The 18,595-nt window shown below is 40.0% G+C and overlaps 1 protein-coding gene and 1 long non-coding RNA gene across 2 annotated transcripts in view; one reads left to right on the forward strand and one right to left on the reverse strand.

Moving 5' to 3' along the window:
• RASGEF1B (RasGEF domain family member 1B) overlaps positions 1-18,595 on the forward strand; it is a 632,849-nt gene that overhangs the window by 56,763 nt on the left and 557,491 nt on the right. The window lies entirely within an intron of this gene.
• Positions 513-17,041, reverse strand: LOC131382283 (uncharacterized). Its single transcript, XR_009211598.1, has 3 exons — positions 16,965-17,041; positions 14,932-15,005; positions 513-601 (listed from the first exon to the last, which is right to left on the reverse strand). It is a non-coding gene; the product is annotated as an uncharacterized LOC131382283 (long non-coding RNA).

The raw sequence follows: 18,595 nt of genomic DNA on the forward strand, positions 1-18,595 counted from the left end.
TAATCACTTGATTTTTAAATACTTCTAGGTCTGCTTATAAACATTTTATAGTTATTTACAAGCTTCTAGAGAGTAGGGACAATGTCTTTATTCATTTTGTAGGCACTGGCTTGAACATTATTAGCATGCAATGAATGCAAGTGAATGACTGAATGAATCCTAGGAGGCTGAAGTGGCCAGAGGTGAGGGCAGAGACTGGGAAGTGGTAAGGCTTTTGTATTCTCACCTTCCTTTTGCTGCATCAAAAGTCCCCTAGCAGGTCACTTAACTTTGCTGTGTTTAAATCTTCTCAACGCAGCAAAGACATAGCAACTTATTTAGAGCTGCCTTGATCATTTCAGTGAATTTGGCTTTAGTCATGTGCAAGTAACAGAAAACTGGGCTCAAATAGGCTAAAGCAATAAGATGTTTATCAGCTCTTGTAACTGAGAAGTCATGGAGGTAGGTCAGGCTTGGGGCCAGCAGTTCACCAATGCCATCGTTTTGTCTCTACCTTTCTCTTCTCTGTTTTCACTATGTCTGCTTTAGTCTAAGGCTGGCCTCTCTTATCACAAGACAGCTGCTAGCAGTTTCTAGGGCTCTTTGCTTTCTTGCTTCTGTCCTGCAGGAGGAGAGAGAAAAACTCTCAGTGGTAGTCACAGAAGAGTACAGAACTAGATTTCTTAGAAACCAAGAAGCAGCCGGGCGTGGTGGCTCACACCTGTAATCCCAGCACTCTGGGAGGCCGAGATGGGCGGATCATGAGGTCAGGAGATCGAGACTATCCTGGCTAACACAGTGAAACCCTGTCTTTACTAAAAATACAACAAATTAGCTGGGTGCAGTGGTGGGCACCTGTACTCCCAGCTACTCGGGAGGCTGAGGCAGGAGAATTGCTTGAATCCAGGAGGAGGAGGTTGCAGTGAGCCGAGATCGCGCCACTGCACTCCAGCCTGGGTGACAGAGCGAGACTCCCTCTCAAAAAAACAAAATAACAACAACAACAACAACAACAAAACAAGAAGGAACTCTTCACATCTCATTAGATTGAGTCTCAGACTCTTGAGTCATCCCTGGACCAATCACAGTGGCCAAGGGAAAGTGGTTGCTGATCAACTTAAGCCAATTAGAGTTCACCTTGGCTCTGTGTGTGTGTGTTCAACTTTTCCCTAAAGTGAAGTTACCAAATAAAATGTAGAAAATGTAGGCTGGCCAAAATACTCAAGCTGCATGGGGGGAGAGGTTTATTCTGAGCAGTCAAACCCAGCAAAAATGTAAACGGCTCAGCCCATCTAGGGGTATAAAAGAGGAAACTTCTCCTAGGCAATGAAATCTGGCTGAGTGGAGTCAGAGTCTCTTACACCTTTATAAGCAGGTTCCTTTAATCATCCTTCTGGCTCATCATCTTTTTAATTTATGGAGCATTTCCTAAGGGTTTCAATGCAGAGATTTGCTTTTAAAGTGTCAAGTACTTCATTTATTCATTTGCAAGGATTTATTAAAGACCTACTCATGCAAGCTGTTCTGCTGAGCGCTGGGGATTCAGAAATGAATAACAAAATAGCCGCCAAGTTTAAAGATCTTACTACCAAATAGAGCCCCTGAACTGCTAGGATTCTTGGTTGATTTCAAGGATAAATCCTTGTCAGATTCTCAGTCTAACTGTAATTGGATCAAGAAAGTGAAGTCTTTGTGTCTGTACCTGAGCAGAAAGAACTCACCCACTTCTATCAGAGGGCTTAATGTTGGGGGACGGAGCTGATGCATTTTGGAAAGGATGCAAGTAGTCTGGAAGAAAGGTGCATAATCAGTAACAGAGAATGATACAACTTAAGCTTCTTGTATTAAAGTTGTAAACATAGGACAGCTGGGAGATGGGATGGAACAATTGAAACTGGGATATAGAATGTTGTTGCCGCTTGAAATGCATTCCATGGGGGTGTTGTGTGAACTGAATTGAAAGTGGTTTAAAACCATGCAGTTGCATGACAGTTCATGACCTCTACTGGGAAGCCCTAGGGAGGAACCTGGGATCGAACCTGTCTATTAAAATCCTATTTTCTATCGTAGAAGTTGGCCATCTGGGTCATCCTGAGAGTTTCTACTGTTGATGAACTTCACATTCTAACTGCTTTCTCTCTAAATAACTACCTCCCTAGGGTAGAAGGTGCAGATCCCTAGGTGCATATGAAACTTACTTAAGCAATGAAGTGATTTCCTGCCGGTCACCTTAGGAAATCCTGAAGGACAAGGGTCTAGGCTGGGGCAAAAGCTAGGGTTAAGCCAAGTTGCTTAAACTCTATTCCTTCATGTGGTTGCCATTCCCTTTCAATTTTGTAATGTTTGAGTGCTAGATGGACAGAGGAAGCCTAAGTATATTAAAACACATTTAGTATTATAATCAAATAAAATTTCAAAGAAAACTAGGAGGACCCATATTTATGACATTTTTGGTCATTATTATACATGTGACAGTAGTCATGGTGATATTTTCTGCCTGTTATTCTAATTAGTAGTGCTTTGATACAGTCAGACCAGTTTTAAGTTCTCCATTCTTTTTTTCATTTTCCAGCATCCATAAAACACATTAAGACAAATTGTCAGGATCCCTAAAGGGGGCCTGTCAAATAAAACCCTCTGTCCAACCTGAGTGCTAAGGAAGGTAAGAATTAAAGCAAGAAAGTAAAGCAGATGAGAGTTCAAAATGCCAACTTTATTACTCCTAAAGGCTCACTTGGAGTATGTGTTTCATCAGATGTTCCTACCTAGTCATGAGCTGTGCTGGACCAAGGCCTATTCTCTGTGGTTTGGGGTGACAGCTGGCAGGTTTGCTCTTGGAGGAATACAAAAGAACCAGGAGGTAAAAAGAAGAGCTGAGTGTGTCCAGTTTATTCTTTTAAATTTTTCCCTTAGGCAAGTCACTCCCATAGATCATGGGTGTTACATTAAATGAGCTCCCTCCACGTGGAAAGCTTCATCAAAAGCAGAGAAGTGTTCTTTTTAATGCATAAACAGTTCTTTTGATATTTTATACAGTTTAATCCTCTGTTTACATACAGACTCAATCACACTATCATCCAAAGACACGATCTTGGATTCAAAACAACTGTGGACCTCCTCTGTCCACTATTATCCCCTGTTCTACCCTTGTTCCTCCTCCACATGCAGTAAAGCTGGTCACTGAGCTCAGACTTTTTGAGGTTCTCTTCTGTATTTATTTTAAATTATTTAATTATATTAAATCTCATTTAATCCTACTCATTGGGATGGTAGCTTGTCATATGCCAGTCATTTTATATACATCATCCCAATTAATTCATAACAAGCCTTAAGAGTAGGATTTATTCTCATTTATAGAAGCCAAAACTGTCTTTTAGAGAGGGTAATTCATCCACGGTTAAAGAGATAGTAAATAGTAAAAACAGGATTCAAACCTGTGTTCCTTCACTCCAAAAGCCTGTACAAGGGCTGTGACTGAAAGAAGCTGATAATCCCAAGTAGTTAATTCTGTGGTTTTGGCAATATTGAAGACTGGGTCTGAAACAGGTGAAATGCATCTATCATGTCCTGAAAAGTGAGCAAGGCCACATCAGTCTTTCTTTCCTAGAATAGGAATGGTGAATAGTGTAGTTGGGTATTGAGCTCTCTGAAAAGGGAGAGAAAGATAAAAGCCACTTACATCTTTAATATAGGCATCTGTCCTCCTAACCCCCACAACTTAGAGAGAAGTTACAAGCTAGAAGGCTGCAGCATTAAGTTTTCTAGCTTTTCTGCACATAGTAGGGTGTGGACTTGGAAGAGGCTTGATTTACCTTTGGGTGGGAGCCCTGAGGCAGAGAGAGTCAGGTGGGTAAACAGTGAGTTGCGTAGCTTATTGACCTACTGTTTTCAGGCATGTATTCTCAATCACTGGCTCCAAAAGGCCTCCTCTCTTTTAGCGCTCCTCTTTCCTTTCCCTCCTCCAGGGAGGACAGAGGTTTTTATTTAAGAGGCCGCCTTCAGGAATCCTGATAACTTGTCTTAATGGTATTTATGGATGCTGGAAAAATGAACAAAAAGAATGGAGAACTTAAAACTGGTCTGGCTATATCAAAGTAATACTAATTAGAATAACTGGCAGAAAATATCATCATAACTGTCACATGTATAATAATGACCAAAAATGTCATAAATGTGGGTCCTCTTTTCTTTGAAATTTTGATTGTTAACACTAAATATGTTTTAATATAGTTAGGCTTCCTCTGTCCATCTAGCACTCAAACATTATAAAATTGAGAGGGAATAGCAACCACATGAGTGGATACAGTTTAAGCAACTTGGCTTAACCCTAGCTTTTGCTGCCAGCTTAGACTCTTGCCTTGTGAGATTTCCTAAGCTGACCTGCAGGAAGTTACTTCACTGCTTAAGTAAGTTTCATATGCTCCAAGGGGTCTGCACCCGCACTGCTAAGAACTCGTAGCTCCAGGGTCAACAAGGGCTTCTCTGCTGTTAGTGGAGGAGGAGAAGGAAAAGAAAGTGAGCATTCTATATTTCCTTTTGGGGGAGTAGGCACCTGTGCACATGCATATCTGTTTCTGAGGATACATGATTTCCAATTATCTTTGTCTCTGGAGCAGAATGCTTTCCTTCACTTTCTTCTTGGTGAATAATGCCATAAACATCTATTACTTTCATCTCTGGAAGTGCTTTGCATGTTCCACTCCAACTACACCATGCCCCAAACCTCTAATCAAAATATTAAGGCAACCTGTCATTCAAATCCTATCTACCTGCAGCAGTTCCCTAGACAAAGTCATCCACGTTGACTACTATGTGCACAGCAAGTTGCTTTTTGATTTAAGAGAAACTTGAAATTGTTGTAGCTCAGGAATAGTGTGCTGGTAATGACTACTTTTCTTCTTTCCTATCTGGATATCTGATAAGAATAATGAACATCTCACCCAGAACTATAGGCAAAAACCTACACCTCTGGTGTGTAAATGACTGTGACTGAGAGGGAATGGCAACCACATGAGTGGGTAGAGTTTAAGCAACTTGGCCTGTTATGTAGTGTGGGCCTGAGTCACACAATCAAATTCTTAATTGAAGAGAGATGGCAAAAGGAGATTTTAGAATATTATTAACAATGTTTCTGAAACACTCAGGATTTCTCATAACAAGGAAATATTCCTAGGTTTCTGGTTCATTGGTAATTTGAGTTTGCCTTTGTAGATTTACTCATTTCTCTTATTAACACTAAAAAGTAAAATAAATAAAATTAAGGCCATAAAAATTCGTTCTCTTTGCTTCTGCACTGCCCAAGAATACTATGGAGTAAGAACTCCAGGAAACTTAACTTGATTTTAAATTCTATCAATAAATGTAAAAAAGGAAAAGAAAACTATATTTCGTTAATTTCTCTCACTCTGTGTCCATCTTCTTTAAAGCAAAACTGGAGCCTCTGACACAAGATTCTGTTCCATTGGTTTTAGTATTAGTTGGGGTGAAGAAGGAGCCTATCAGTCCTTTCTTTAAAATTGTACCTCGGAGACATTCGTGTTGTTCATGGAGTACTTACGAGTTTTGCCCTTGAACTGATTCCCAAGTAGGAACTCATTTATAGACTTCAATATGAATATGTAATCCACATGTCCTTGAATTTGGCAGGACCACTGAAAAAGAACCAACATATTATATGTGATATATTTTTTATAAGGCACCTTAGTGCCATGTCATAGATTAAAATGGGCAGGTGATTCTGGCCAAAAAGATAGTTTGTTAAATCTAGCTACAAATGTGGAAACTTGACTTATGTTTAAGTTTCCCTATCACTAAAAAATAGTTTGATACAATTTTCTTCGTGTAATTGCAAAGAATTGTTTGTGGTAGGGAAAAATCCTTTAACTTGCCAGAGGGTCTTTCCTTTGCCTTTTCTATTAATAGCTCACATTTCTTGAGAGCCAATATTGGCCAGCCTTTGTGCTACATACATTGGTGCATTGGTAAATGCTTAGGAACTGGATCTCAAAAATAGTTCTGATTTGTAGCTTTTGCCAGTTTCTGTGGTGTAAATATTCCCTCCATGGTCAGTTTCAAGCCATGATTGTGCTGTCACTGAAGGGAGTGGGGAGTTGGGAAGACATGCTACCAGTAGGCTCTTGTGGGCAAATAGGAGTCAACTCCAGTACAACAGTGGCTAGACGTTTACATGTGCTAACTCTCAATGCAGTTCTATGATTTAGACACTGTAACTACCACATTTCAAAGATGAGAAAGCTGAAGCATTGAGAGAATTTTTTTTTATTATAGACAGATATGATTGCATATTACCTTTTAGTTAATTCCAATTATATTTCTATTTTTTTCTAGTTGATTTCTAGTTGATTCTTTTATTATTATTATTATTATTATTATTATACTTTAAGTTTTAGGGTACATGTGCACAATGTGCAGGTTTGTTACATATATATCCACGTGCCATGTTGGTGTGCTGCACCCATTAACTCGTCATTTAGCATTAGGTATATCTCCTAATGCTGTTCCTCCCTCCTCCCCCCACCCCACAACACTCTCTGGAGTGTGATGTTCCCCTTCCTGTGTCCATGTGTTCTCATTGTTCAATTCCCACCTATGAGTGAGAACACACGATGTTTAGTTTTTTGTCCTTGCGATAGTTTGCTGATGGTTTCCAGTTTCATCCATGTCCCTACAAAGGACATGAACTCATCATTTTTTATGGGTGCAGAGTATTCCATGGTGTATATGTGCCACATTTTCTTAATCCAGTCTATCGTTGTTGGACATTTGGGTTGGTTCCAAGTCTTTGCTATTGTGAATAGTGCCACAATAAACATACATGTGCATTTTTTGAGATGGAGTCTCGCTCTGTCACCCAGGCTGGAGTGCAGTGGTGCGATCTCGGCTCACTGTAAGCTCCACCTCCCAGGTTCACGCCATTCTCCTGCCTCAGCCTCCCGAGTAGCTGGCACTACAGGTGCCTGCCACCACACCTGGCTAATTTTTTTGTATTTTTAGTAGAGACAGGGTTTCACCGTGTTAGCCAGGATGGTCTTGATCTCCTGACCTCGTGATCCGCCCGCCTCGGCCTCCCAAAGTGCTGGGATTACAGGCGTGAGCCACTGCGCCCGGCCAGCATTGAGAGAATTAACTTATCCAAGTGACACAGCTAGTAAGTGGACAGCCAGGATGTGCACACAAACAAACTGGCTTCAGGGTCCATGCTGGTAAACACTTTGCAATCACCTTCAGCCTTGGTAGTGGCTTCACCTCCAGTTCAGAAGTTTGGTGGACATATTGTTTATCAATATGAGGTCATTGAGTGTGAAAATTATAAAGTAGAAAATTGTATTACTCTATAATTCATCTATGTTTTATATCTTTATATATAAGTTCATCTTTGTAAATTACTTAATGGTTATACGTGGTCATTTGGGGGCTAAGATTGTGTCCACTTTTGGGAATATCTCTTACAGTAAGTAAAAACCATCTCGAGAGTGTTGAGAGTGAGTGTTCTGGTAGAAAATGGAGGGTGGGGAGCCCCTGTGGACAGATGAGGGATGATGGGTAGGGTCTGCCATCAGGAACTGGGATCCCAGGCTCCTGGCTGTGAGTCGCATATTACTTAGCTGGAGCAGCTTCCTGGACCACTTCCACCTGGATTTCCTAGGAGTGCCTCTACATGTCTGCTCCTCTGCCCATGAGCCCCAGGGAGTGGCATGAGCTCAGCATCTCATAAGTGCGGGTGTCTCCATGATTTGAGCTATGAACCCCAGGTAAAGGTAATATGCCCCCTCAGTAACCTCTCCTTAGGCTTCTTGATGTTGAAATTTTGTTTTTTGGGTAGAGACTTAAGTACGTAGCAATGAATGATCTTTTTTAAGGGAGCCTTGACTCCAATTTAGGTGTATAAGATTCTGTTACCAAGGAAATTATAACTGTAATTACTATTTTTGTTAACATTTAAACTCAATGCGCCCACAATGGTATCTATTAGGTTGGTGCAAAAATGATTGCAGTTTTTGCCATTACTTTTAATGACAATTAAATGCAATCATTTTTGCACCAACCTAAATATATGTAATTCATATGTGCCCTGAAGGAAGTTGCTTCCTGTCGCATCTAGTACTGTTTATAAATCATCTCACTATTTCACATGTGCTATTCGAGCCTTGCACAGTCAATACAAACAGAAAAAAATAGCCTTGTCTTGATAGCTCTACACCTCTACTGCCACCCACCTCCCCTGCTTCACCTCATGCCAAAGAAGCACCAAAACCAGATCTTTGCATCTGGATCAGACTTTATAGCGAGTCAAAGGGGCTTACATTCTCCAACAACAGTAGTAACTTGAAATTAAAATTTCATTTTTGGTATTATTCACAAAAAGCCTTGTCGCAATTTCCTTCAACCTAAACTCTAGTTTTCTTTCATTTTCTTTGTTTTATGTTTCTCTTTTTTGACCCCAGAAAGTTCTATTTCATTGTCTGGTTTTCTCTATTCAACTGCTGCCGAAGTCAGCTCCAGGCATCAGTCTCTGCAAACTAAAATCCCATTAAAAGTGTTCTGAAAAATCCTGACCTTTTCCACCCTTCTCCACTTGCCTTTAAAGGGGGAAGGGCCATGCAGAGTGTTGGTCCTCACTGATATGAGATATGCCCATGTGCATGCACCCCCCACCTGTACCCACCGGGAAGAACCAGCTCACTTTTGGTTCTGGTAACAATTTGATTTTTCCTTTTCACATAGGACACGTATAATTCTAGGATTTTCTCTAAAGCAGTGTGGTTGTAGATGTAGTGATGATATAGCAGGTGAAATTATAGCTTAGTATGATTGTTCAACCATGCAGTCTGTTTTGTCCTTCAGGGGTTCCATCTCATTTATATCTTTTTATTTCAGTATCAGTTTTATTATTTTAATTAATCCCATTAATGTAGGGATGGATTTTATGGCATAGAGATTATCGAAATATCTGGCAACAAGAATCTGTGTTCAGGTGTATTCAGAGGGTGGGTGCCTTTTGTAAACAGGCCCAAACAAACTTGGATATGCTTTTGGGTAGATCTTAGTAGCCCCCTAATAATTAGAGGGTATGATGATTAGCTACCCACTCCTCACCCCCTTGGCACCAGGTTGTAATGAAAGCAAGTCTTAGATTAAATTTTTCCACTCATGCAGATGCTTATTAGCAAGCACAGTTATAACACTTGTTCTGCAGGTGGATGAAGCCACAGTTCTGTCCTTTTTGGTCTCCCAAAACATCTTGCAGTAAGGTTCACTTGAGGCAATGCAGCCCTATTTCAGTGTCAGGAATCAGTGAACTATTGGGAAACCAAAAATCTGCTGACCCACTGGCTGGGCACAGGATGTTTAGCAATTAAGCTACAACTATAAGCCTTATTATATTTTGAAACTGTTTTCATGTATTAATATATGTAGGGGTGTGTCCCAATGCACCTGTTTTGAATCCCTCTAATTTCATCTAAGGTAACCTATTTCTAGCATCTGTGATGCTAATTGCAAGCCACTAATTGCACCCATGAAAACCCTTTTTAGCCTTTATTAAGCCACTTGTCAAAGCCTCTGGTGTTGATCAGAGATAAGGACAGCTGAAGGCGCTTGTAGTAGTTGCCCATGATTACATGGTGGCTGACTATCCCTGGAATGTAAATTTCCAATTCTGGTAACTATAGTTAGATTGTAGTTTAACAGTTATATAATACCATGTTGTAACAAAATAGGAGTTTAGAAGGAAATATCCTTTGTCCCAAGATATTTAAGATTTTGAATGTTCTTTCTAATCGCAGGACATCATTACTCCTCTCCTCCAAAGAGTATCTCCAAGACTACAGAGAGAGCATGACACTGTTCCTTTTTCTGCAGCACAAGATTACAAACAGAAATAGAATACACTGTTGGAAATAAACATGAATGAAGCCAGTCTGCTTTGATAGAAATACATCTTGTGATGGGTTAGACCTTAGAACTTTCTAAAGGGATAGATACTTTTCTGGCCTATGAACTTTGTTTCCCTAAAAAATGAACTAAAAAGAATGCTAGAAAAATGTAGAAACTAAATCCCTAGAAACTTCTATGTGGTTTCTTTGTATTTTATTTCTTTTAAATTCAGTGTGGTAAATATTGTTTATGACAGGCAGCCCAAATAAAATCCATAGCAATTTGAAACTCTGCCCACCATTGAGTGTGGGGTTTTTTTTTTTTTCTGGTAATTTTATACCTCAATTCAGACAAACTGATGCTTTTTCCATTAAGGAGAAAAAGACAAATAAGGGGAGTAGGCAATTAACCTTCCTAACCAACCTGCAAAATAAAATATGCATGGAAACTATGGTTCTTAATTAGCCAAGGACAATGGGAAAACGAGTTTATGCGAGGCCACTTGAAAATTGGTTGCAAATATGTCTACATTTTTACATTATTTAAGTTAGATGGCAAATTTATATTTCTAATTAGGATCTCAACTCAATGGTAAAAATCTTATACTGAGTTCCATTGGAGGAGTTAGAAACCAGCTAATAATTTTGTTGACACTTGTGTTCTAGAGAAGTGAGTTCAAATTTTGATGTATAATATTTTATAGGTAGATTTGAATAAATGGCTTCCTGTCAGTCACGGTAGACTGCTTATGCTTTTACTTTCTGGCTGCCATATCTTTGAACATAATTCCCCTTGTCCTCATTGTCCTATTCCCTTACTGCTATTTCACTGACCTCTCCAATCTGAAATATATAACTTTTATTGTGCTAAGCCTGTGATTTCTTCAACGATAGGATGGTGAAGCCAGGGAGGATACCTGCATTTGGATCTGGATTCATTTGGGATCTTGGTGGTAGGATCAGAAGGACATATCCAGTTACGAGTGCTGGGAAGTCAGTAAGTGTGGCATGGTAAACATGGTACCTAGTAAGGAGGGAAATTTAAAGTTGCCCATGATGTAGGGATAGAAAGGATATAGCGTTTGTGCTCACCAGCCCTAGCCTTGTACACCATTGAAAGCCATCACTAATTGATGATGATATTCTTTTTTTTAGAACCTGAACATGGCCTTGGACTTCTTTTCAACAAAGTGCTCTAGGCAGCCAGTACACTTAAATGAATTGATCCTTGTAGTCTAATTGGGCAACTTAAATAGCAGACAGATCTATGTGATAAGAAATTGCAGAGCAGGCAATATCTGGAACAGCAGTCAGACAGTTCATAGGCATTGTTAGAGCAGGCTCTTAGCCACTAACTAGCCTGAAATGCTAGTCCTTTGGAGAGTGACAAGCAAGTCCTTTGGAGAGTGACAAGCAAAAGCAAGACATGAAGCATTCAGTTGTTAAGGTAACAGGATGTGGGAAGGTTACCAAGATGGGGAACAGGACAGAGTTCCAGAACTGGGCTATCAAGTGGGGACTGGCACTCAAGAAGAAAGAAAAGTCATGTTATCAGGCCTGGGGAGCAAAGTTGAAGCTGAGTTAGCTACAGGGAAAGCTTGATGTTATTCCCTAAAGTGATTAAGGCAGAGAGGGAAGAGAGGGAGAACAGTCTTCATTTGGTACCTGCTGTGCGCCAGGGACTGTTTAGTACTTTATAGACTTGGTCTTATTTCAGAGGCAGCTTCTGTAACCCCTTCTGCCTCATAGTAGGTTTATTCCTGGCCTAGATCCAGGCCACCCTACAGAGACCTAGCACCAGGCCAGAGCCATCACCGGCCACCTACTCTCTTATTACTTGTCTTTTAAAATCCTCAACTGTATTTTAAGCTCTCAAGGGAAGACACCAGGCCTGCTGCTTCTCTGTATTCTCCTCAGGGTCTTACGTGTCTTAGGTACTTGATAAACAATTAATTGATTGCTGTTTCCTGGTACATGTGGCTTCTGCCTTAGAAGAAAAATATTTCTGAGAATTGTGTCTCAAAGCAGATCTCTGTGAGACCAAATACTGACTGTCCTTGCACTTCAGTTTCATATAGTCATTGTATAAGTAGATAACACCAGTAAGAATTAAGCTGCAGATCTCAATATGTCATAAGTAACTAGAGAGAATTCACCCAATGGGATGTTTTTCACACTGAAACTCTATGTGAGGAAGAGTCTGGGCTGCCAGCCATGAGGCCTAAGAAAGGAAACACAGTACCGAATTCCCACAACCTCTCTAGGATGAGAAAACAGTAATCCCAGGTATGTCCCTGCAAACCCCCTGCTCACCTCAATGTGCCTTTTGTTTTGTCTGCAACTACTATAGTACTTACCTGCACCTTTGAGTGAAGTCCATAAGGGTATATGTTAAGATCTTGTTAGCCTCTGGAGGATTTACATTAGACCATTATCAGTCTTCTGTTTTGCAAGATCAAAATGATGATTCTCGGCCAGTCGTGGTGGCTCACGCCTGTAATCTCAGCACTTTGGGAGGCTAAGGTGGGTGGATTGCTTGAGCCCAGGCGTTCAAGACCAGCCTGGGCAACATGCTGAAACCCCATCTCTACAAAAAAATACAAAAATTAGTTGGGTGTAGTGGTGTGCACCTGTGGTCCCAGCTATTGAGGAGGCGGAAGTAGGAGGATCTCTTGAGCTCAGGAGGTGGAGGTTGCAGTGAGCCAAGACTACACCACTGCACTCCAGCCCAGGTAACAGAGTGAGACCCTGTCTCAAAAAAGGGATACTCTTTCTCTAAGGTCTGTCCATTTAAGCTTGGCATTGGAAAATAATTTGAGAGGAAAATTGTGTCCAAATTAAAAATGAAATAGCATGGGCTTTGGAGTTAAATGGTATGTTTACTATGTCACTGACTTCTTTGGGCAAGGTAATAAACCTCTTTAATTCTCAGTTTCTTCATCTCTAAAATGAAGATAACAGTGCCTGCATACATGTTTTTATAAGGATCTAAGTCAATGGTCATAAACTACATAGTATGTAGTAGATGCCCAATGAAGTGTGGATGTTATTACTACATTTTAAAATTGGTTTTTGGAAAGTAGGAGATGAACCATTTCTTGTCCATCTTTATTCTTTTCTGACTTTTTCTTTATCCAAAAAAACGAATGAACCAACAAAATATAAAATTATTGTGATGTTTTGCATTTTTAGTATTTCTATCCATTGAATATGCAAGTATTTATCATTTTATCACTAAGGTAACATATACCATAATGTAAGTGCAAGTGCAAATATTGAGGCATATGCTATAGGGGTTACAGCATTTTACCCAAGCTGTCAGGGAATTTAGTTGATAGAAAAGGGCAAGATGAGCCTTTGATGTACAGATACTATCGAAAAAAGCAAACCTGTGTCTTTGAAGACATAAGAAATCCAAAATGCAAATATGGAGGATGTCTCCCTATCATACCCCCATCCCTGCCATGTTCTTCAATATTATAGTTTTAAGTATTCTAGCTCTCAGTGACCTTTCAATCCTAACTGATATTCTTATTTAGATATTTAAATATTCTTATCTATCTCATATCTCTCACACAATCATGACAGATCACAGTGAGATGTACAAAGACAATCCTAATCCAACAGTATCTTGGCACAATTAGCTTAAGAAAAATATTAATTCATGATAAAAGCCTGCTGTGTTGTATGTAAGTGTGTGTGGCCTTAGTCACTACAGAACTGGTTAATATTCTGCAAAAATATTTTTACAAGCTCAGTTTCAGTTACTATAATCATGACAATAATTTTTCACACCCTGGCACCTATTGAATTAGCAACCAAGTTCTTTTCTTGAGCCATTATTCAAATGGATTCTGTCTGCATTCAAATTAATCTCAAGATCATAGAAATTAACAATGGGAAAGGTACATTAAATCACGTAGTCCATTTCTTTGCTAGGGGAGAATTGAGCTGTACATTATAATCTCTAGTGCTTTGTCTGGTGTGTTTTAAATGTCTCAAATAATTGTTATTCTGATTCTGGGTGGTCATCTCTTCAAATTCCAGGGGAAATTCTTTTTCACAGTCTACTGGTGTGTGTGTGTGTGTGTGTGTGTGTGTGTGTGTATGTGTGTATATATATATATATGGATTTTCTGATGCTGTGCAATTTGCCAGTGCTCAGAGCCTCTAGGAATCAGGCAATGAATTTTCCAGAGAGGTGTGTGTGTGGGGGCAGTGGGGTGGGTGTATGCATGCATTGAAGGGGTTTAGGTGAATCACGGTGAAAGGGAGAGAAAGACAACAAGAGGGCAACTTGAGAAGGATGGTATGTTCGATTGTATTTGAGATTGGACAGTTGTTTGCTTTCATTTAGTGATACCCTGGGTGGTTTGAGGAAGAGAAGCGGGAAGTAGGCATAGTCACTAAACCAAGAGAGGGGCACTGAAAACTGTGGATGAGTCTGATGCCAATTTGAGTAGGAATTATGACATTTTTAATGAAGTCAAATATCTAGAAGTGAAGTGAAAAATTCTTTAACTTAGCTTATATATTATTAATCTTACATATGGATACTGTAAAAGTTATGTGCTCTAAAGTAGAAAGTCAGAGGCTAGGCATTCTGATGTTAGCCATTTTTCTTTCTTTTTAATTCAGTTGAAGCCTTCCAATTAGACAGATACAGAGACAGATAGGCAGAATAGTCATCTATACTTACCATAAAGCTTGAGAAACAAAGCATTATTAGTATAGTATAAACCCTGCCTTGATTGTTGTTTAACTCAAATGTTCTCAATTTTCTTATTTATAAAATAAGATAAACAGAAGTGAATCAAACACTTCAAAAATGTTAGGGCATAGCATAAATGTTAGGTCATAAAATATAAATAACAGCAAAAATGTTAGGAGATAAAACAAATTATATGATTAATAACACATGCATTATTAAAATTAAATGAGTTTAATAGAAGACAGAGAAAGAGTTGTCCCTAGAACTGACATGAGAAGCACAAGGATTCCTTCTTTCAGAATCTCATGGAATATAAGGATCATAAAGGACCTTAAATTTATTCACCTTCTGTTGTATTGCTTGAATTTCCACTTTAACATCCAGGACAAGTATCTGTTCAACTCTTGCTTGCTCACCTTCTGTGATGAAAAAGTCATTAACACTCAAAGCTTCAGTTAATAGTAGTTTGAAGGTTCTTATTTCCTTTGAGACTCAAACTCTCCCTCCTCAACACTTTCACCCATGGGTCCTATCGTTAAGGGTCATACAAAACTAATCGAATCTCTTAGAACAGCTCTTCACACCGTTGAACACAGTTGTCATTGCTCCTTGCCTCCACCCTCTAAGCGCTCCTACCTCCAGTTTCTTAATCTAATTCACTCTTTCCCAGACACCATTGCTCTGCCTGCTTGTTTTGGACATGACTGTCTTAAGTGGCGGCTCCAGGCAAGCCTATTCTTCACAGTCTTTATGAAATGCATTCCTTCAGTGCTTGGAACATAGCAGGGACTTAATTTTTATATTTGCTACATGGAAGAGCATATTCTAGCTAACCCCATAGAATATGCATCTAGTATTGTAAGCCTCAGTTTACAAAAACAATTTCTTCAGTACCTCTCATGTCATTTTTCTCCCCAAGTCTCAGTCCTCATTAGATGAGGGAAAAACATCACTTTTGCTTCTAACTCCTTCAATCTCTCACAAAGTGATCCACCTTTTTCGATAAGCCAAAAACACAGCAAGAATTACTTCAATTACTTCCTCTCCTCCTCTCTTCCAAAAAAGGAAACCAGTTTGCATTTCACACATACAGTCCTCTCTCATTTGCTAGCTAAAATGTATTGAGGGTTTACTTTGCACCGACTACAAAGCCCTCCTGTAACCTCTGAGAAGCCATGGTGTAGGCTTTACTGCAGTGACATGATGGTATTACTCAGGCTGCAGCTCATCCATATAAAGTCCTTGTGCAAAGTATGAAAAGGTACCCTCTGTGGTGGGCTCCAAGAAAAGCCTTCTCTGCCCTGCAGGAAGCCCCCTCCCTTCTGTATCAAACACCTTAGTGGAATCACTCTTGGACAAGCCAGCAAATCAGATCTGATAACAGAAAAGCTCTTGGAAATGTTTGTTGATTAAAGAATGATGTTATGAAAAGAAACAAACCAAATGCTAATTAGTGACTTCAAGGGGAATAAGCCAAAATAATTTGTTTAAGTTTAGCCCTGCCTGCAAAGTAAGGCCACTTTGCTCAGGCATGTACAATTTTGCATAGAAAAATATTAACAAAGTCCTCAAGGGTGAGGAAGGTTAGTAATTTGAAACTGGACCTGCTGTGGTTCCTGATGCTGTTGAGTCCACTGACTGCCAGATCGCTAACCTTGCCTTTTCAGTTAAATGTTCCTGTACAGACAGAAGGTGGAGAAACCACCCCTGCAGGTTGCCTGCTGCTTGATGGTCCCAGCTCTCCATCCCAGATATTTGTTTGGTGATGAAAAGCTGAGCTCATAAAGAAGTGGAAAGTGCTGGAAGAAAGAATTAACACATCCCTCCTAGGGAGGCCAAATGTTAGATCAATCATGTCTTCCAGCCACTGCAGTGATTGCAGACAATGAGATGTTAATTTATGCACAGTGTCATCAGGAGCCTGGGAAGTGAGTTCTATAATCTGTCTGATTCTTCAGCCAATGTAGCTGCCTCTCTGTAACCTTTGGGCTCTTGGCAGGTGCACCCCGCCCCCCCCCCAACTGCAGTGGCCTCCTATGGGATCCGCAGACGAGGCTTCATCTCCTAACTTTCCTGACCCCTTCCTCACTCTCCAGTGTTTCTTCCTCCTTCCCCCTATCCAAGTCTGAGGTGCCTTGGTGGTAGGACAATAAGGAAAACTTTGCAGTCACTTGGAAAAATTGCTGACCAACTGCAAATACATTTCTACAACCTGCAGGGAAACAGTGATGTGTGTAAAAATGAAATAGGTTGATTTCATGTGGTTTTGAAGAGGCCATTTAGAACTATGGAAAATAGCACCCAGTTTTGCAATACTGGGAACCTGAACCTGCAGTTTGTATATGGTTATCTACCCACCCCCGCTCCCCCACCCTCACCTCCGCAAAGGCCTACATTCTGTCTTTTTCTGTGAAGGCGGATGGGGAAGAGGTAATGGAACCATCAGCAAGCAAGCCAGATTTCACCCCCTAGCAATATGAATAATTAGACGTTCTTAAATGGAAATTGGAATGGTTACAGATGATGTAACATTTGTTGATGTAAAATGGAATGTCCCCAGCAGCATAGATAGCTTTAATTGTTCCTATCCCAGAGCTTTTATAAAGCCAGTGATAAACTATATTTTGTAGGATTTTCATGGCAGATGCCCTGGATGGCAAAAAAAAAATATGTAAAGTTATCTTTCTAGACAGAGCGAGAAGGCTCAAAGAGCAGTGCTTTGTCCTGCATTGCAAGTGTAATAAGCCAAAGGTAGTTTTCATTTGCTTTTTGTTTGTGTCCTGTCACAAGATATAGGACACCTTGTAGGACTGAGCCATGTGCTTGATCTTGATGAAGTGCTCTGTTCATTTTGTTACTCATTTTCTCTGTAGTATGTCTTATTCAAAGGGACTGGGAGGGAGGATGACATGATAGAAGTTTGGAGAAGAGGATGAGAGAGCTTCTTGGTCTGGTGTGTGGAAAGGTCAGATTGAATGAGGGGACCTGTCTGGTAGACCTCTTATGCTGATGGCTCCGGTCACCCTACAAGAGCTTGGAAAAGTGTCATGGCTCTGGGTCATAGAGGAGAGGTTTGTGCCATTGTTTCCAAGGCTGGTTTGTTCTTGATGTAAACCTACCATCATGGTTCAGTGATTATTCACAGACTCATAGATGGAAAAACTCAACCTCCAGGGGCCATCTCTGCAGTGTATCCAAATTCATATTCTGTAATTTCTAAGCCACATCTCAGTAGAAGCCATCTTTGAGCATACTGTATCCATTTTAATGCACTACACTGACTTGTCTTCTCAGTAAGATGTTTTACATAGTACTCTGGTACAGCAGTACAAACATCTGTGGATTGTGAGAAGTGCAACCCACTTCCATGGCTCCACCCTGGCTTCAGCTAGGACTGGTTCATCACTGAGTCCTAGACACTGCATTTCAGTTTCACTCCTTTTCTTTGCATGGCTCTAAATCTCCTGGTATTGGCTGTCGATCTCACTGTGATGTCTGTGCTCTGGACTTTCCTCCTGGTCTTTCTGCCACTCTGGTCTCCACTGCTTGCGCATTTCATGGCTTATCCCTCCATCAACACTGTTCTAAAAACAGGAAAAGAAATCCTTGTCCTTATGGAGCTTACATTCTAGTTGGAGAGAGCAAGTTAAAAAAAATAAGTAAAAAAATACCCCAAACACCCAACATACATATATGTATGTAGAGGAGAGTGTTGGTGGCAGGGTTAATTTTGTGATACAGTCAGTGCTGCTCCTGTTCCTATGCTGGAGAACTCTACTACGTACCTACCACCTTCTTTCTGGGTAGCCATAGAATCCACTTCCTTATCATTTTCAGGTTTATCTATTATTTATTTTTATTTTTTAACACCTTTATTGAGCTGTCATGGACACATAAAATTATATATATATCAGTTTATCATATATATCATATATAAATGATATATAAATGATTTTTTGCTTATTTTTTTTTAACTTGCTCTCTCCAACTAGAATGTAAGCTCCATAAG

The sequence above is a fragment of the Hylobates moloch genome, unplaced genomic scaffold, assembly GCF_009828535.3.
Source record: "Hylobates moloch isolate HMO894 unplaced genomic scaffold, HMol_V3 SCAFFOLD_2, whole genome shotgun sequence".
In the NCBI taxonomy this organism is placed as follows: Eukaryota; Metazoa; Chordata; class Mammalia; order Primates; family Hylobatidae; genus Hylobates; species Hylobates moloch.